At 53.3% G+C, this 20,025-nt stretch overlaps 1 protein-coding gene and 1 long non-coding RNA gene across 3 annotated transcripts in view; one reads left to right on the top strand and one right to left on the bottom strand.

The window, feature by feature from the left end:
* Positions 1-10,010, bottom strand: part of LOC104635052 (dnaJ homolog subfamily B member 5) — a 50,053-nt gene extending 40,043 nt beyond the window's left edge. For both annotated transcript variants that reach the window (XM_075739058.1, XM_075739062.1), the window contains exon 1: positions 9,996-10,010. The gene's annotated coding sequence lies outside the window, so the exon portion shown is untranslated. The remainder of the gene's footprint in view (positions 1-9,995) is intronic.
* The window catches only part of LOC142599220 (uncharacterized), a 434,245-nt gene that overhangs the window by 345,199 nt on the left and 69,021 nt on the right, over positions 1-20,025 (top strand). The window lies entirely within an intron of this gene.

Below are 20,025 nucleotides of genomic sequence, written 5' to 3'. Positions count from 1 at the left end.
TGTGTATCACCTGCTTTGTATATTCTAAGTACTGTTGTTATTTTCCTCTTCCTTTGCTGTCCTAGTAAACTGTCCTTATCCCAACCCATGAGTTTTACCTTTTTCTTCTGATTCTCCTCCCCATCCCACTGGGGGTGGGGGAGTGAGTGAGCAAGTGAGCAGCTGCATGGTCCTTAGCTGCTGGCTGGGGCTAAACCACAACATGGGGCATGATGGTGGGGGGTGCATCAAATGGCCAGTGATTCTCAGAACAGTGTGTTATGGGTTTATGGGTCACCATGTGCAAGTCAAGCAGCTTTCTCATGTGTCTCTGGCCCAGAGGGCAGTGCTTAGAGTTTCCATGTGTTGCAGGAGAATTCAGAGATCACTCAAATTTGAGCTAATAGTTAGTTTATTGAGTTCTAATCAGTAAATTAGGTATGTAAAATATTAAATAAGTACAGATGTATTGGCAGTCAATACTCTACTGTTTATTACACTTAAAGTTAGTATGATATACAAAGATTATCTATAGAAAACTTACATGATATTTTGAATGTTACATGCATGCAAAAAAGTGTTACTTACCAGTCCATCGATGTCTGGTGTCAGGTAAGGGATCTCTCAGCCTTGAGGGGTAACCTTGAAAGGTGTCCCTACTCAAGGGGAGATCATGCAGCCAGCTGCTATGGAGGAAAAGCTCAATGGACTCTGATGGCCGCAGATATTTATAAAGTAGTTGATTTGTAGTCAGATTTTCTGCTGTGTTCATGCAGTTTTGGCTGCTTATCAGCCCAGACTCCAGCCAAACCATTTGGGTGTTTTTGTTGTTTTGGTTTGGGTTTTTTTTTTTTGGTGCTGGGTTCTCACTGATAGCCTCACACAATAGGATTAACTTTGGTTAGGCCTACTTGCTGAGCATCTGCCTGGACCAAAGTTCAGTTCAAACAGGATGTCTCTGGTAGCTGCTCTGTGCATGGGTTTTTGCTGGATGCATTGCCCTACTCCTTGGGGAAAGGAGATTGGTCTTGTCCAGGTGACCTTGAAGGCATCCACTGACCTGCTGTCCTGTTCCTCCCATGCTTGCTCAGGATGAAATGAGGCTCCTACTCATCACCTGCATTGTACAGGTCTGGTGGCAGCACTTGGGCTCAAATCTGTATTTACCACAGCCCCCTCTGTAACACTGACTTGATAGGACACCCTGAAAGCAGAGCGAGCCTTGAGCTCTCCTCTCAACCCAGACCAATGGACAGGGCAGGGGTTTGGCTATTCCTCAGCACTCACCAATGCTTCCCAGCAGCCCTGTAAGCCCTGTGGGGCTCTGTAGGGGCTAATCGCTCATCAGGCTTAGGATGTGCTGGGGATGTGAAGGTGTCTGGAGGTCCTGCACAGCTGGCCAGCTGTGGGGCCACATCTGGAGCATTGGGGCTCTAATTCCCAAAGCCATGTCCTGTTGCCCATGGTGCTGGGCAGAGAGGATTCAGCCTGTCATGTGGTACCCAGAGCTGCTGCAAGGCACCAAGATAAAGCTGTTTGCAGTTGTCTTGGTTCTTTCTGGCTGGACCATTGTAAAGCAAATATGTCTGAGCCTGGTCAGGGATGGCAGTGGGTTAAGGTGAAAGCAAGATTTGGCAAATACCACCCTCCAATTTGTTGGAAGAGAGTGAGCAAAGAGGGAAAAGTTACAGCACCATGTAATTAGGGAGCAAATGAGGAGAGCAGCAGTGTCTCTGCATGAGAAAGGGTTGGAAGAATTGACGGTTAAGAAAATAGAGCCCCTTTTTTTTACCTCTTTGCTTCAGTGTTCAATAAGGGCAGTGGCACTGAATGTACAGCCCGAAGGAGGGTGGGGAGTGGGAGGGAGAGATTGCTGCTGCTGCTGGAGGGGAACAAAAACTCAGAGCATTCAATGTGCTGGGCTTGGGGAGAGGGGCTGAGCTGCTGCATGCTGCGACAATGGCAGGGCTCCTCTTTGGCAAACCACTGTCTTTAAAGCGTTGCTCAGGCTGGAGCAGTATTGAATGACTGGTGTTTGTGAAGGGGGAAAGTGATCTGGGCACATACAAGCCTTTGTGTCTGGTCTCAAATTCTAGATAAGATTGAAGAAAAATAATATTCAAAGCCAAATGGGAAGAGCAGCCAGGAAGGGGATGGGTGGGGACAGGGCACAGGCTCTGGGCTGTGGGTGCTGATGCTTTTGCTTCCTTGAGGCACATCGGCTGATGCCCACGTTCCTAGGTCACGCTGATGCCAGCACTGATGCTGCTCTCTGAGCTGTGGTCCTAGCTGCAAGAAATACTCCCTGTCCAACATAGACATCAGCACACATCTGCGGCAGCAATTAGAGGGAGGAACTGAGCTGGGTGGCCATCCCGCAGATCCTGGGGTACCTGCAGGTACATCAGTGTTTCCTCTTGGTACAAGGGGAGGGAGAATAGGACCGGGTATGTGTTGTGATGCCTGTGAAAAGAGGCCCTGGCTGGGGCGCAATGCTGCACTGGTCGTGTTGGCTGCTGTCACTGCACTGTGGCTTGGTGCTGCTGGGAGGCTGCTGGGTGGGGCGTGGAGATGAGATGTTTTCTTGGGCATCTTGCGGGGCTTAAAGAAGTTATTCTAGGAAAAGGAATGAGCTAAATCTGCTCTGTCTCCCTCCTTGCTGTGATGGCTTGTCCCACACTCGGCTGGAATTATGTAAGAATGTGCTGGCAGAGCAGGGTCTCTCCAGGGAGCAGGCAGGCAGGCTGCAGGCATTGCTCTGCCCTGCTGCTGCCTGACCATGGCTGTGTGTGCCCTGTGTGCGCCGAACCCCCAAATGGGGTCTGCAGAGCTGTGCACCGTGGAGTGTGCCAGGTGTGTGCACATGTGTATGGACACATTTTGCATCTGCCCAGAGTTGCATGCAGGTGTGTGCTGTGAGCCTGTGCATCCCAGGAGAGTGTTTGCCAGGTGACAACCACAGGCTGGACCTTCCAGCTTAGAAATGAAGGTTTCTGTCTGTGCACATCCCACATGGATGTGGTACTGGGCGTTCACACATTGCAGGCCATGCACATGCATGTCCTGCAGGCCATGCATGTGCTGTGCCCTGCATGGCCCCTGCCAGGTTCTGCTCAAGCTTTTGGGGATGGAGGGACCTGAGTGGCCACAGTGAGGGTTTTTTTGCTACAGCAGCATCCCCTGTAGAAGGGTCTCCTCTAAGCTGTGGAGGACAAATGTGGCTGGGAGTGCTTATGTGCGTGCTGAGAGGGCATCTCTCACATGGGAATCTCTGGATTTGGGACCAAAACATGGCAGGGGGGCTTTCCTCCCCCAGGGAGCAGAGGTGCAAGGTGCAGGGTGGGGGGTCACCCAACCATGCCATGAAGTGGGCTGCATGCAAAATTGGCTCCATCCAGGGTTCCTCACCTGCAGAGCATGGAGGGAAATGTGTGGGTGCAGACTGCATTTCAGAGCGGGTGTTGAAGAAAGTGGCTGGGGGGGGATGGGATTCCTGGTGGGTGTAGGGGTGGGCACACATGTCTGCTGTGCGTGCCTTCCCACGCCACGCGTATGTTTGCATGTACAGGCAGAGCTTCCGGAGAGGGCGAATGAATGAGGCAATTCACTAATTCAACACTGTCTCTGGTGAGACTTTTCCTTTAGAGGCAGGCAAGAGCCGGCGCGTGGGCTCCTCCCTGCGTGTGCAATAGGTGTCGAGGGGGCTTTGGGAGATGTTTGTCACGTCAGGGAATTCGCTCAGGGGGCTTGCGCGTGCCCCCGCCGCGCTTACTGCCTTGTCTGCTTGGCGCAGTGTTGTGTAACTTCCAATGCCCCTACCGGATCTCCTTCCCCGGCAGAGAGCGATGCTCTGCCCGCTCTCCCTGCCTGCTGTCAGGGTGACATCCCCCTGGCCAAATGGGGTGAGGAAGGCAGTCTTAATTTCCCCCTCTGCCCGGGAATGCCAGCACCTTTCCTCCCCGCCACAGGGAGGGCTGGCCCTGAGCTGCAGGCCTGTTCTGGCAGACGGACTGGCTGCGGGGAAAAAAAGCCATTGGCAGCCAAAAACCAGAGGGACTATTTTCCTTGGTGTCCCAAATTTATGCCCCTCAAACAAGGTGTTTGCTCTGGGAGTGGTAAGGGAGGGTATGGGTCTCCCCATGCAGGGGACCTGCAAGGGACATCAGCATGCCAGCACGGCTCCCTGGATGCCAGGACCTGCGAGACCTGGACTGAGACCCACCAACTCATCTCATGCAGTGCTGGGTGGTGGGGAGAGGAGGCTGGCAGGGCCCATTGTACCCAGCCTATTGGAGGTACCCCAGGGGAGACGGGGTGGTTTTGCTGCTCTGGAAAGCAGAGGAATGGCCAGGGTGAGGGGGAATCTGCCTGACATTTTTGTCTCTCCTCCATGAGCTGCATTGCCGTGCCAGTACAGCCGTTGCCATGCCAAGGGTGTCAGAAGAGGATGTCAGGTTGCTTTGAGGATGAGGAGATGGGAGATGAAGCTGAGGTGGTGCTGTGGCCTCTGAATCCCACCTCACTGCCAGCCCAAGGACCTGCCAGGCATGGTGCACCAGCCAGGCCAGCTCAGAGGGGACTAGGCAGTGACAGAGGTGTTATTACCTTTGGGAGCTGGTGTGATGAGTGCTGGTCCCCAGGGCTGGGTCCTGGCAGGTCGCTGCCCTTGTGGCATTCCCCTGGCATTGCTTGGTGCTCCCCTGGCATTGCTCATTGCTCAGGGTGCTGGAGAGATGACCTGACAGCAGCCTGGTATGTCTGCGGTGGTGTTTTAGCAGCCAGATTTACAAAGTCATTAAATAAAGAAGCCAGGATTATTTGACAAGCCCTATTAAACACACAGGCATGAAATCATGGTGGCAGGTGCTGGGTTATATCCCCTTCCTTCATTTCCTTTTCCTGCATCATCCTGGACTGTGGTCCTGCTCTCATAGCCTATAAATGTTTGACTGATGGAGCTCATACCCAGCCTCATCCCCACTCCCGGACTGTAACACACACATTTCAATTCTGCACTGTTAAAGTGAGCCATGCCATGGGGAGAAAAGTGGGAGTGAGCGTGCTGGGAACAGGAGGTGGTGTCAGGGCCACTGAGCCAGCAATTTGGGGGTGGCAGGAGTCGGTGGCACAGCTGCTGGCAGAAAACCATGCTCCCATGGGCAGCCCAGGCCACGTGCATCCTCCTGGAAGAGGAGCACACCACCCCTGTGCTGGGGTACCCATAGGATCGTGTCCTGTTGAGGCAGCTCATCCTGCTGCTCCTGGCACTATGCTAGGGGAGATGCTGGGAAGGGGACCCCATTTCCCTGCTCAGGTCCCGTACGGTTCCCTTCAGACTTCCCTGTGGACCCAAGCAGCATGTGGCCAGTCCCAGCAGGTGCTGGCGGACATCACTGTCCCTACCCTGTCACCACCTCTGGTGCCTGGCTGCATTTCCATTGCCTGAGCATCCTTCCCGGCCCTGCAGCGGTGCCTGGTGTGGATGGACCCCACGACTGCTCGGAAGGATACAGTGGCTCCATGCAGTGCTGTTGTCTGAGGAGGGGGTGCTCAGGGCTCCTGCCAGGGGACACAGAGAGGAGGAAGCTCCAGCTCCCCGTGCATCTCATGGGGAAGGGGTGCTGAGCCTGAGGGAGCCCTGAGCTGCTCCCTTTTCTCCAAGGTCTGGTGTCTCCTGAATCTTGGGTGCTGCAGAGGATGGAGCCCACCCCAGACTGTAGGAGCCTGGGTCTGCCTGGATTGAGTCCCAGCTGCTGACATGGGATGCATGGCCCAGTGTGGTGGGTTGAACCTGACTGGATGCCAGGTGCCCACCAAAGCTGCTCTATCACTCCCCTCCTCAGCAGGACAGGGGAGAGAAAATATAACAAAAGGCTCGTGGGTCGAGATAAGGACAGGGAGATCACTCAGCAATTACCATCATGGGCAAAACAGACTCGACTTGAGAAAATGAATTTAATTTATTACCAATCAAATCAGAGTAATCAGAAATAAAACCAAATCTAAAAACATCTTCCCCCACCCCTCTCTTCTTTCCAGGCTCAACTTCACTCCCGATTTCTCTACCTCCTCCCCCCGAGCGGTGCAGGGAGATGGGGAATGGGGATTGCGGTCAGTTCATCACACGCTGCTTCTGCTGCTCCTTCATCCTCAGGGGGAGGACTCCTCTCATCATTCCCCTGCTACAGCATGGGGTCCCTCTCACGGGAGACAGTCCTTCACGAACTTCTCCAATGTGGGTCCTTCCCCCAGGCTACAGTTCTTGATGAACTGCTCCAGCGTGGGTGCAGACCTTCAGGAACAGATTGCTCCACCTTTAACATCCATGGGCTGCAGGGGGACAGCCTGCTTCACCATGGTCTTCACCACGGGCTGCAGGGGAATCTCTGCTCTGGTTCCTGGAGCACCTCCGCCCCTTCCTTCTGCACCAACCTTCATGTCTGCAGAGTTGTTTCTCTCACATCTTCTCACTCCTCTCTTCCGGCTGTTGTTGTGCAGCAGGTTTTTTTTCCCCCCCCCCTTCTTAAATATGTTATCACAGAGGTGCTACCACCATCGCTGATTGGCTTGGCCTTGGGCAGTGGCGGGTCCATCTTGGAGCCAGCTGGCATTTGCTCTATTGGACATAGGGGAAGCTTCTAGGAACTTCTCACAGAATCATAGAATAGTTTGGGTTGGAAGGGACCTTAAAGATCATCTAGGTCCAAACCCCCTACTGCAGGCAGGGATACCCTCCACTAGAGAAGGTTGCCCAAAACCTCATCCAACCTGGTCTTAAACACTTCCAGGGATGGGGCATCCACAACCTCTCTGGGCAACCTGTTCCAGTGCCTCACCACCCTCACAGTAAAGAATTTCTTTCTAACATCTAGTCTAAATCGACCCTCCTTCTGTTTGAACCCATTACCCCTTGTCCTGTCACTACACTCCCTGATAAACAGTCCCTCACCATCTTTCCTGCAGGCCCCCTTCAGGTACTGGAAAGCCGCAATTAGGTCTCCCCGGAGCCACCTTTTCTCCAGGCTGAACAACCCCAACTCTCTCAGCCTGTCCTCATAGGAGAGGTGCTCCAGCCCTCTGATCAGCTTCGTGGCCCTCCTCTGGACTCTCTCCAACAGCTCCATGTCTCTCCTGTACTGGGGCCCCCAGAGCTGGATGCAGTACTCCAGGTGGGGTCTCACAAGAGCGGAGTAGAGGGGCAGGATCACCTCCCTCGACCTGCTGGTCACATTTCTTTTGATGCAGCCCAGGACACGGTTGGCTTTCTGGGCTACACATGCGGATTGCCAGCTCATGCTGAGCTTCTCATCAATCAATACCCCCAAGTCCTTCTCCTCAGGGCTGCTGTCAATCCATTCCTTGCCCAGCCTATAGTCGTGCTTGGGACTGCCCTGACCCACGTGCAGGACCTTGCACTTGGCCTTGTTGAACTTCATGCGGTTCACACGGGCCCACCTCTCCAGCCTGTCAAGGTCCCTCTGGATGGCATCCCTTCCCTCCAGTGTGTCGACCACACCACACAGCTTGGTGTCGTCAGCAAACTTGCTGAGGGTGCACTCGATCCCACTGTCCATCTCCCCGACAAAGATGTTAAACAGCGCCGGTCCCAGTACCGACCCCTGAGGAACACCACTCGTCACTGTTCTCCACTTGGACATTGAGCCATTGACCACAACTCTTTGAGTGTGACCATCCAGCCAAGTCCATGTAGATGATGTCAGTCACTCTTCCCTTATCCGCCGACACTGTAACCCCATCATAGAAGGCCACCAAGTTTGTCAGGCACGATTTGCCCTTAGGGAAGCTGTGTTGGCTGTCACCAATCACCTCCTTATTTTCCATGTGCCTGAGCATAGTCTCCAGGAGGGTCTGCTCCATAATCTTGCCAAGCACAGAGGTGAGACTGACCGGCCTGTAGTTCCCTGGGTCTTCCTTTTTTCCCTTCTTAAAAATGGGGGTTATGTTTCCCCTTTTCCAGTCAGTGGGAACTTCACTGGACTGCCAGGACTTCTCAAATATGATGGAGAGTGGCTTAGCCACTTCATCCGCCAGTTCCCTGAGGACACACGGATGCAACTCATCAGGTCCCTTGGACTTGTGCACCTTCAGGTTCCTTAGATATTCTCGAACCTGATCTTCTCCTGCAGTGGGTGGTTCTGCATTCTCCCAGTCCCTGCCTTCTGTGACCTGGGCAGTGTGGCTCAAGCATTTGCCAGTGAAGACTGAGGCAAAGAAGGCATTGAGTACCTCAGCCTTCTCCATATCCTGGGTAACCAGGTCACCCGTTTCATTCCGGAGGGGACCCACATTTTCCCTCGTCCTCCTGTTATCACTAACATACCTATAGAAGCTTTTCTTGTTGTCCTTGACATCCCTGGCCATATTTAATTCCTATCAGGGCTTTGGCTTTCCTAACCTGATCCCTGGCTGCTTGGACAGTTTCTCTGTACTCCTCCCAGGCTACCTGCCCTTGCTTCCACCTTCTGTAGGCTTCCTTTTTTTTGTTTGACTTTGCCCAGGAGCTCCTTGTTCATCCACAGGGGCCTCCAGGCGTTTTTGCTTGACTTCCTCTTTGTTAGGATGCATCGCTCCTGAGCTTGGAGGAGGTGACCCTTGAATATTAGCCAGCTGTCTTGGGCCCCTCTTCCTTCCAGGGCTTTGTCCCATGGTATTCTACCAAGCAGGTCCCTGAAGAGGCCAAAGTCTGCTCTCCTGAAGTCCAGGGTAGTGAGCTTGCTGTGTGCCCTCCTCGCTGCCCTGAGGATCCTGAATTCCACCATTTTGTGGTCACTGCAGCCAAGGCTGCCCTTGAGCTTGACATCCCCTACCAGGCCCTCCTTGTTGGTAAGAACAAGGTCCAGCATGGCACCTCTCCTCGTGGGCTCCTCTATCACTTGGAGGAGAAAGTTGTCATCGACACATTCCAGGAACTTCCTGGATTGCTTGCGCTCAGCTGCGTTGTCCCTCCAGCAGATGTCGGGGTGGTTGAAGTCCCCCATAAGGACCAGGGCTTGTGAGCGTGAGGCTGCTCCTATCTGCCTATAGAGGGCTTCACCTGCTCTGTCCCCCTGGTCAGATGGCCTGTAGGAGACCCCCACTATGATGTCCCCTGCCCCAGCCCTCCCTTTAATCCTGACCCATAGGCTCTCAGTCAGCTCCTCATCCATCCCCAGGTGGAGCTCCGTGCACTCCAGCTGGTCACTGACATAGTGACACCCCGTCCTCATCTGCCCTGCCTGTCCTTCCTAAAGAGCCTGTACCCTTCCATCCCAACACTCCAGTCATAGGAATCATCCCACCATGTCTCTGTGATGCCAGTAAGATCGTAGCCCTGCAGACGTGCACACATCTCCAGCCCCTCTTGTTTGTTCCCCATGCTACATTCATTTGCATAGAGGCATTTCAGCTGGGCCACCAATGAGGCTGACTTATTGGCTGGGGTGGCTGGGATTCTTTTGATGTATCTTCCCAGTGTTTCCCTGTTGGCTCCTATTGCCTCAGGAGCCCCTGGCTCATCTCCTCTAGATATCGAGCGTGTGGCAATGTGTCCAGCACGTCTCTGAGCAACAGGCTGAGGGCCCTTGCTGGCACCCCGTCCCTCCAACCTGGGCACATCATCCCACAACTTGTTGCAGGCAAGCCTGATGTTATCCCCCTCCCCTTTTGAGCCTAGTTTAAAGCTCTGTTGATGAGCCCCACTAGCTCCTGGGCAAAGACCCTTTTACCCCTTTGAGAGAGGTGAGTCCCATTTGAGTTCACCAAGCCTGGTGCTGTGTAGGCCATCCCGTTGTCAAAAAACCCAAAATTGTGGTGACACCAGCCACGGATCCATGTGTTTATGGACTGTGTCCATCTTTTCCTCCCAGCGTCGCTGCCCGCAACTGGAAGGAGGGAAGAAAAAATAACCTGTGTTCCAGATTCCTTCATTGACTGTCCCAAGACCCTGAAGTCTCTTTTGATTGCTTTTGCATTAGGTGTTGCGGAAGACACCCCTGTAGCCCCCCTGCTACCAAAACCTTGCTGCACAAATCCAGTGTACTCATCGCTCACCTGCTGTGGGCAGATAACCACAGAGGAGGAGGGTGCTATTGGGCAGAGATTGGGGTCAGAGCCAAGTTTGGCACAGGAGGAGAAGAAGGGCACAACCCACCCTATAAAATGCCATCTGGCGAGTCCCTGCATCCCTCCTCCCGGCATGCTCCGATGGTTGTGAGACTGATGGCTGGGTTCAAGGATGGGCTGCGTGATGATGGAGGCACCGCCAGTGCAGTGATGCTAGCCCATCTGCTCCACCAAGACAGCCTTATGGGATACTCTCATCTCCCACTGGCCACACTGGCCCGTGCCCCCAGCCCTGGCACGGCAGCCAGAGATGACTGTGCAAGTGTGCAGGTCTGAAAGTGGCATTGCCTGCTCCTGGTGTGGTGCAGGGATGACACCCTGTGGCCACCTCTCTGCTGGGGCAGGGGGGCTTCTTACAGCCCCTTGCCCTCCTCCCTAGCCCTCTTGACCCCTAATCCACCCAGAGGTCTCCCCGGAGGGCCCTGGTCCCTCTAGGGACCCTAACTTGTGGTGAGGGGGTCACTCCTGGGTGGCCCAACCTCCTTGCCCTGGCTCCGCACCCTAAATCCCCTCAGCTTCATCCCCTCCTCACCCTGTTCACCTCTGAGGGGGTGTTGCTAAATGGGGACACTTGTCCCCGCTCTGCATGGTCACTCCTGCTCTGTCCTGGGAGGGGAAGGATGGTTGGGGACATGAGGGTGGTAGTGCCTCTGGGAGCTGTGGCTGTTGCTGTCACTGCCACACACTGCCCAGAGAACCCTCTTTTCTTGCTGGTGTCCCCTGACCAACCCTGTGGCAGTGATGGGATGAAGTTCTGACATCTTGCCCCAGTGATGGCAGGGTGCCATGGCTCATGGTGACACTGTCTCAGCCCGCTGGGCCACCTTTGTCCCCTCCCATATCAGCACAGCTTGCTGCTCACATCCCCAAGGGGTGGCTGGCTCTGGTGTGAGGTACACTGTGGTCACGTCCCATCTGGGGCGCATCAGACCTGATGGCACCTGGACAAGCCCAGGGGAGCCCCAGGGACACACAGAGGTGCCCAGGCTTGGAGGAGTGTGCTATCCTGCACCCTGAGGTGCAAAACCAAGCACCCATCTTCCCCACAAGCAGACGTTTTTGAGGTGGCTCGACAGCCCTGTGCAATGGCCATGCACCCCAGCAGAGAGTGCAACCTCTCCATAGAGAGGGACCCTGATACCCCCCACCCCCAGACATCTGGGGTCCTCATGGGACAGCAGGAACACCCTGAGCTGGGCAGGGCAGGCAACACAAGATGCTTTGGGCTCCTTGTGGACAGCAGGATCACCTGAGTGAAGGGCGGCTGATGCTCTGACCTGCTGCAAAACATAATGTATGAGCTGGAGCTGCTCCCCAGGGCCCTGCAATGCTGCCCCTGGCCCCGGGCTGGGTGATACTGGGCTGGAGCCCTGGGGCTGGGAACCTCCCCTGGGGAGCTGCCCCATGGGGAGCAGAGTGCCTACTGTGTGGCACCCAGCAGTGGGTGATGAACCTGGGGCAATACACCCATGGGCTGCATGGGCACCACCACTACAGCATGAATTTTCCACCCCTGGGATTTCCTTCCTCACATGGTCTGGGGGGGTGGGGTGGGATGGGCTGGGCTGGACAGCCCATTCCTGCCCCAGCCTTAAATCCTACAGGATCATCCCCATCCTTTGGGTTGAAGCCTCTGGGACTTTTGCTGGTGTGGTGGGTTGACCCTGGCTGGGGGCCAGGTGCCCACCAGAGCCGCTCTATCACTCGCCTCCTCAGCAAGGCAGGGAGGGGAGAAAGGAAGATGGAGAAAAAACAAACCCAAACTCGTGGGTCGAGATAAAGGCAGTTTAATGTAGCTAAAGCAAAAAGCCGCGCGCGGAAGCAAAGCAAAAAGCAAAGATTATTCTCTACTTCCCATCAGCAGGCGATGTCCGGCCACTTCCTGGGAAGCAGGGCTTCAGTAAGCGTGCCCCTTACTCTGGAAGACAAACATTGTAAAAAACAACAACGAATGCCCCCGCCCTGTTCCTCCCCCTATTCTCAGTTTCTTACTGCTGAGCATGACGTCATATGGTATGGAATATCCCTTTGGTCAGTTTGGGTCAGCTGTCCTAGCTGTGTCCCCTCCCAAGATCTTGCCCACCCCCAGCCTGCTGCTGGGGAAAAAGAAATGTTGGAAAGACAGCCTTGATGTGTGCTGGCACTGCTCAGTAGTAGCCAAAACCCTGGTGTGTTATCAACACCTTGCTAGCTACCAATACACAGCACAGCACCATGAGGGCTGCTGTGGGGAGAATTAACTCCATCTCAGCCAGACCCAATACAATCTCCACCCCTTATTCCATACCATTTGTGTCGTGCTCACGCTCCACACACTTTAATACATATATATATATAACTGTTTCATTGTATTTACTTCTTATTAACTACTGTTTCCAGCCCTTTAACAGATAGATGTTATTCTCCCATTCCATGAGCTTCCTCTGCTCCTCCAGATGTTCATGAACCGGCTATGACTTGGGCCCAATCTGTCAGGATGGGTGTTCAGGTTCAGTTGTTGGGCACCAACACTGGCTTGCTTTGGGCTGTTGTTGCATTCATCTGGCTCCTTGCAAAACTTGCTCTTCATTGGTTTGGGTCATTCCTTCTACATTACTTCCTAGAACGTACAGCTCACATTACAGATTATTTTACCCCAAGGTTAAATCTCCTTGAGGCACACACCGGGTCTCCCCATCTTTTTGCATTACCCACCAAGTACACCCAGGTCCTTGAGCAAAGACAATCCCAGGAATGGGTTTGCCTTTTCCCATGGGAGGAGCAATCCACACCGCCTTCCCCAGCCACTTTCCCATGTGTACTACAGGGACCTTGTCTCCTCCCACAGTATGCAGGGGTTTTGTTTGGGCAGGACCAGGACGGTTAGCAGATCCTCTGGTATTAATCAGCCAAGTGGCTTCTGCTAAATTTGTATCCCAGTGCTTCCATGCCCCATTACCTAATGCCCTCAACATAGTCTTTAACAGTCCATTATATCTCTCCATCTTTCCAGAGGCTTGTGGGTGATAGGGGATGTGATACACCCACTCAATGCCATGTTTCTTTGCCCAGGAGCTTATGACGTTATTTCGAAAATGAGTCCCATTGTCTGATTCAATCCTTTCTGGGGTACCATGTCGCCATAAAATTTGCCTTTCAAGGCCTAGGATGGTGTTTCGGGCAGTGGCATGGTTTACAGGAAATGTCTCTAGCCAGCCAGTAGTTGCTTCCACCATGGTGAGTATGTAGCGCTTGCCTTGGCGTGTTCGTGGCAGTGGCCCAATATAGTCTATCTGCCAGGCCTCGCCATATCGAAAACCCAGCCACCGCCCTCTATTCCAGGGAGATTTTACTCGTGTCGCTCGCTTGATTGCAGCACATATTTCACATTCACGAGTGACTTGTGTGATGGCCTCCATGGTCAGGTCCACCCCTCGATCACGAGCCCACCTGTATGTTGCATCTCTCCCTAGATGTCCTGATGTTTCATGGGCCCATCGAGCTACAAATAGCTCACCCTTACGCTCCCAGTCCAGGTCCACTTGAGCTACTTCAATTTTGGCAGCCTTGTCTACCTGTTCATTGTTTTGATGTTCTTCAGTGGCACGGCTTTTGGGTATGTGAGCATCCACATGACGTACCTTCACAGCCATGTTTTCTACCCGGGCAGCGATGTCCTGCCACAATGCAGCAGCCCAGATGGGTTTACCCCTGCGCTGCCAATTGGTCTTCTTCCACTGCTGTAGCCACCCCCATAGGGCATTTGCCACCATCCAGGAGTCAGTATAGAGGTAGAGTACTGGCCACTTTTCTCGTTCAGCAATCTTTAGGGCTAACTGAATGGCTTTCACTTCTGCGAACTGACTTGACTCACCTTCTCCTTCAGTGGCCTCAACGACTTGTCGTGTGGGACTCCATACAGCAGCTTTCCACTTCCGATGGTTTCCTACAACATGACAGGATCCATCAGTAAACAGAGCATAACGCCTTTCGTCTTCTGGTAACTCATTATATGGTGGTGCCTCTTTGGCACAAGCTACCTCCTCAGGCAGTGCTCCAAAATCTCTACCTTCTGGCCAGTCCATAATCTCTTCCAGAATTCCTGGGTGGTTGGGTTTCCCCAGTCGAGCTCGCTGTGTGATTAGTGCTACCCACTTACTCCATGTAGTGCTAGTTGCGTGATGTGTAGAGGGAATGTTTCCTTTGAACATCCAGTGTAGCACAGGCAATCGCGGTGCCAAGAGGAGAGACGCTTCTGTACCAACAACTTCTGGAGCAGCTCGAATCCCTTCATATGCTGCTAGGATCTCTTTTTCAGTTGGGGTGTAGTGGGCTTCTGATCCTCAATACCCCCGGCTCCAAAACCCTAATGGTCGACCTCGGGTTTCTCCTGCTGTTTTCTGCCAGAGGCTCCAGGTGAGGCCATGCTCCCCAGCTGCAGTGTAGAGTACATTTTGTACAGCTGGTCCTGTCCGAACAGGTCCAAGAGCTACTGCACGAGCTATTTCCTGTTTGATATGCTCAAAGGCTTGTTGTTGCTCAAGGCCCCATTCAAAATAGTTCTTTTTCCGGGTTACTCGATAGAGAGGGCTCACAAGCTGACTATAACCTGGAATATGCATTCTCCAGAACCCTACAAGGCCCAGGAAGGCTTGTGTTCCCTTCTTGTTAGCTGGTGGAGACATAGCTGCTATCTTGTTAACCACATCCATAGGCACATGACGATGTCCATCCTGCCATTTTATTCCCAAAAACTGGATCTCTTGTGCAGGTCCCTTGACCTTACTTTTCTTTATGGTGAAACCAGCTTTCAGAAGAATCTGAATTACTCTTTTTCCCTTCTCGAATACTTCTTCTGCCTTATTGCCCCACACAATGATGTCATCGATGTATTGTAGATGTTCAGGGGCACCACCCTTTTCCAGTGCAGTTTGGATTAGTCCATGACAAATAGTAGGACTATGCTTCCACCCCTGGGGCAGTCGATTCCAGGTGTATTGAACACCTCTCCAAGTGAAAGCAAACTGTGGCCTGCATTCGGCTGCCAAAGGAATTGAAAAGAATGCATTAGCGATGTCAGTTGTAGCATACCACTTGGCTGCTTTTGACTCCAATTCATATTGGAGCTCTAACATGTCTGGTACAGCAGCACTCAGTGGTGGTGTCACTTCGTTTAGCCCACGATAGTCCACCGTTAACCTCCATCCTCCATCAGACTTTTGCACTGGCCATATGGGACTATTAAAAGGTGAATGAGTCTTGCTGATGACTCCCTGGTTCTCCAGTTGATGAATCAGCTCATGGATGGGAGCCAGGGAGTCTCGATTTGTGCGATATTGCCGCCGGTGCACTGTCCTGGTAGCAATTGGCACCTGTTGTTCTTCAACTTGCAGCAATCCCACAACAAAGGGATCTTCTGAGAGACCAGACAGGGTAGATAACTGTTTGATCTTCTCTGTGTTCACAGTGGCTACACCGAAAGCCCATCGGTGCCCCTTTGGGTCCTTGAAGTACCCTCTCCTGAGGTAATCTATGCCAAGGATACAAGGGGCCTCCGGGCCAGTCACAATGGGGTGCTTCTCCCACTTGTCCCCTGTTAAGCTCACCTCAGCCTCCAATACGGACAGTTCTTGGCATCCCCCTGTCACTCCAGAGATCCGGATGGGTTCTGTGCCCCTATACCCTGATGGTACCAGTATACACTGTGCACCAGTGTCTACCAAAGCCTTATACTTCTGTGGGTCTGATGTGCCAGGCCATCGAATCCACACAGTCCAGTATACCCGGTCATCCCTTTCCTCCTCCTGGCCGAAGGCAGGGACCCTCTATTCCTGTTCCTGGTCAGAGTATTCACTGTCTGACCCTCGCGGTGACAGACCAGATGTCCCCTCACCAGGATCAAGGGAGGTGATTTTAGTTTTACATCTGGGAGATCGCTGATTGCCTTCTCGTGTCTCTGTAGCAACTACACTGACAGCCTTCTTGGGTGTCCCCTTCTTAACAGCTGTCTTCCCTCTTAGTTCACGAACACGGGCTTCCAACTTAAAGGTGGGTTCACCGTCCCACTTCCTCATGTCCTCCCCTTAGTCACGCAGGAAAAACCAGAGTGTACCACGTGGCATATGCCTGGGGCTCCCTTTCCCTCTGACCGGAGCAGGAGATGACTGATTTCTTGGGGTACCTCTGACAGCCGACGTGCTGGCCCATAGGGAGGAGGAGGTGGTACAGAGGTTTTCTTCAAAGTTCTGAAGCCAAGAAGACACCTTCTCCACAGTTGGTGTGTCCATATCTGGGAAATACATTGCTGCCAAGCTGTTAGAATACGATGCTGGGGCACTTTGAATCACCTTCCTCCACATGGCCCGTGTGCACAGGACATCCTCTGGATCTTTGGAGACCTCCTCATCATCTAGATCACTATAGATGACTTCCAACACCGCTAGTTCTCTCAGGTACTGGATGCCTTCATCTGCGGTGGTCCACTTTCCTGGGGAGTTAACAAGATCTTCCTTGAATGGGTATCTTGCCCTCACACTTGAAAGCAGCCGTCTCCAGAGACTGCAAATTGCTGTCTCTTTTCCAATTCCCCTCTCAATTCCTCGGTTTCTAGCTAGGGATCCCAGCTGTTGGGCTTCCCTGCCTTCCAATTGCTGACTGTCGGCCCCATTATCCCAGCATTGAAGCAGCCAGGCAGCAATCCGCTCACCAGGCTGGCGGCTGTAATCTTTCCGCATATCTCGAAGTTCGGATGAGGTCAGAGACCGGGTAGTTTCTGCTTCTTGTCTTATTTCTCTCACTCCTTCCTCCCACTTCTTTGCTGAAGGACCAGCTTCCTGCTCAAACCTCTCCTCCTCTTCTTCCTCTTCCCTTACTAATCGATGATAGGGACCTGTTGACCTCCTGGTCCACTGTTTCTTTTTTACTACTGGGGCAATTACTGTAGTTCTTACTGTTTGTGTCCCTATCTCAGCCACGGTGTCCTCAGCTGCAGTTTGGGTGCCTTCCTCAACCACAGTCCTCTGAGAGTTCTGCACTGTGGCTCCATAGGCCCAGGCCAGGCCCCAGTACAGTGCTAGAAGCTGTTGGTTTTCATTGGGGTAGGCAAGACACCCTTCTATCAGGTGGCGTGTCAGTTTGCTGGGATTGCTTGCCTGTTCAGGTGTGAAGTTCCAGGCTATAGGAGGTGATAATCGCCCTAGGAACCTGCCCAAATCCTTCCACACACCCTGCCACCCCGGGGACTGGCTGCCTCAGGGCACGTTTCAGTATTGCCTCACTTAAAAGTTGTCTCCCCTTAAACCAGGACAAAACCAAACTCCACAACACCCGTAATATGCCAGCAGTATTAATTAGTAATATTAATGAGCTTACATAAGGGTGAACAAGGACCTTAGGAGCCTGCATAATGAAACCATCTACGTCAAACCCGGGTAGAGAGAGAGAGATGTATTCCCCCATCATCTCCACAAGATAGCTCCCCCAGCACAGCAATAACATCGATGCCAGGGCCATGCACATAACCATTGTTTGTACTAGCATGCTCCCAAGTTCCTTCATCCTCCCCATGAAATAGCTCCCCCAGCACAGTAAGACCATCAACACTAGGCCAAAGCACAGAGCAGCCATTGTTTGTATCAGCATGTTCCTAAGTTTAGCAAAATAGAGATAAGCAGCACAGCTAACAAACCCCATGACCTGCACAGGAGCTTGCAACTTAATAACTACTATAGCTGTAGCACTCTTAATACTAAACTGCCGTTGTCAAGCCCCACGTTGGGCGCCAAAAAGGACTGTGGTGGGTTGACCCTGGCTGGGGGCCAGGTGCCCACCAGAGCCGCTCTATCACTCGCCTCCTCAGCAAGGCAGGGAGGGGAGAAGGGAAGATGGAGAAAAAACAATCCCAAACTCGTGGGTCGAGATAAAGGCAGTTTAATGTAGCTAAAGCAAAAAGCCACATGCGGAAGCAAAGCAAAAAGCAAAGATTATTCTCTACTTCCCATCAGCAGGCGATGTCCGGCCACTTCCTGGGAAGTAGGGCTTCAGTAAGCGTGCCCCTTACTCCGGAAGACAAACATTGTAAAGAAAAAAACAACGAATGCCCCCGCCCTGTTCCTCCCCCTATTCTCAGTTTCTTACTGCTGAGCATGACGTCATATGGTATGGAATATCCCTTTGGTCAGTTTGGGTCAGCTGTCCTAGCTGTGTCCCCTCCCAAGATCTTGCCCACCCCCAGCCTGCTGCTGGGGAAAAAGAAATGTTGGAAAGACAGCCTTGATGTGTGCTGGCACTGCTCAGTAGTAGCCAAAACCCTGGTGTGTTATCAACACCTTGCTAGCTACCAATACACAGCACAGCACCATGAGGGCTGCTGTGGGGAGAATTAACTCCATCTCAGCCAGACCCAATACAGCTGGGGAGATTTGCACCAACATTCGGGGAGAGATTTGCACCAGCAGTTGGGAATAAATTTGCACCAGAATTCAGTGGGATTCAGGGAGAGGTTTGCACTGATGTTTAGTGAGAAGCTTGCACAAGCATTTGGGGAGAGATTTGCACCAGCATTCAGGTGGTGAAGAGGTTTGCACCAACATGCAGGGGAAGGTTTGCACCAGCATTTAGGAGGGTGGTTTGCAGGCTGTGGAGCCTTTCCTGGGGACAGGGTAACATTGCCCATGAGGTCACCAGTCCCAGAGGAGCAGGTGACAGCTAAGAGATGCCACAGCACCACCCTACCCACTCTCCCACCATGTCCTCCTGCCCAGACCTTGAGGCTGCCTGTGCCTTGTCCCCAGGGGGCAGGTGCAGGGAAGGGCTGGGTGCAGAGTGGGGCTGGCTCAGGGTCTGGGGAGGGGGAGGATCTGCTTTGATCCTGCAGGGTGCTCAGAGCATGGATTTGGGGTGCTGGCAGTGGGTGCTTCACCCCCAGGGTCCCCAAGACCTGCGCTCTGCCCCAGTTCACTCTCAAACTCTGGCAGCAGGCGCGATAATGCAGCAATTAACACCATCTCCCCAGGCAAGGGCTTCCCTGGGGCTTCCCTCCATGCAGGGAGCCCATGGCATTGCCCACCCATGGCACCCCAGCTTCAGGAACACAAACCACTGCCATCTCCTCCTTCCTCTGGGTGCCTACCCTCTTCCTCAAGGCAATGGGTGCCTCTCCCAGGAGCTTTTACAGCTAATCCAGCTTCCAGGGTCTGAAACACTCTCTGCTCTCCAGGGGGCCAGCTGGACACCACCACTGTGGTCTGGATGCAATGGCAGCCCCTCTGACTTGGGAATGGGCTGCAATATCCAAGTCCAGCTTTTAGCAACAAGCTGTCTCCCTGCAGACCCTATGGATGCTGCCAGGGCAACATCCCCCTCCTAATTACCCTTGGATCCACTTCTGAAGCCCTGTTCCTCTCTCAGCTGCAGCACAGGCACTGTGCAAGGAAGGCCTCCTTGGGCAGGTGCGCCCCCTTTGCCAGCAGCCTGGTTCCTGCAGACCATGTGCCAAGAGCAACAGCTGTAGCTTTCCCTGGGTGCTCCATGGACTTGGCTAGCACTGGAGGAGCTTCCAGCCACCGGGACCATTCTCCAAACACGTCCTCCTGGGGACCCTTCATGTCTCCATGGGGTTATTTTGGGTTTCCCAGCACCACTGCAAACAGCCTGTTCTCAGCATCTATCTATCCCCTGTGTCCAGTGCTCTCCCTCTGTCTCTTTGCAGCCTCCAGTGCCTCCATGGGCAAGGACCACCCTTGTCCCGGTGGATGAGTGTCCCCCCTGCTGCAGGGGCTGGAGCAGTTGTGGGGCCAGCTGGGCACTCTCCCCACCGCCTGCTCTCCTGGCGAGACGTGGGGCACCCTGAGTTTGCAGGGTCCTGGGCGCACCCCCTGGCCTCCCCCCATCACTGCTGTAGGATACTTTGGGGACATGAGGCCAAGCCTGCCTGATGGAACAGGG

The sequence above is a fragment of the Balearica regulorum genome, chromosome W, assembly GCF_011004875.1.
Source record: "Balearica regulorum gibbericeps isolate bBalReg1 chromosome W, bBalReg1.pri, whole genome shotgun sequence".
Classification (NCBI taxonomy): domain Eukaryota; kingdom Metazoa; phylum Chordata; class Aves; order Gruiformes; family Gruidae; genus Balearica; species Balearica regulorum.
This window is presented reverse-complemented; position numbering and strand designations above follow the sequence as displayed.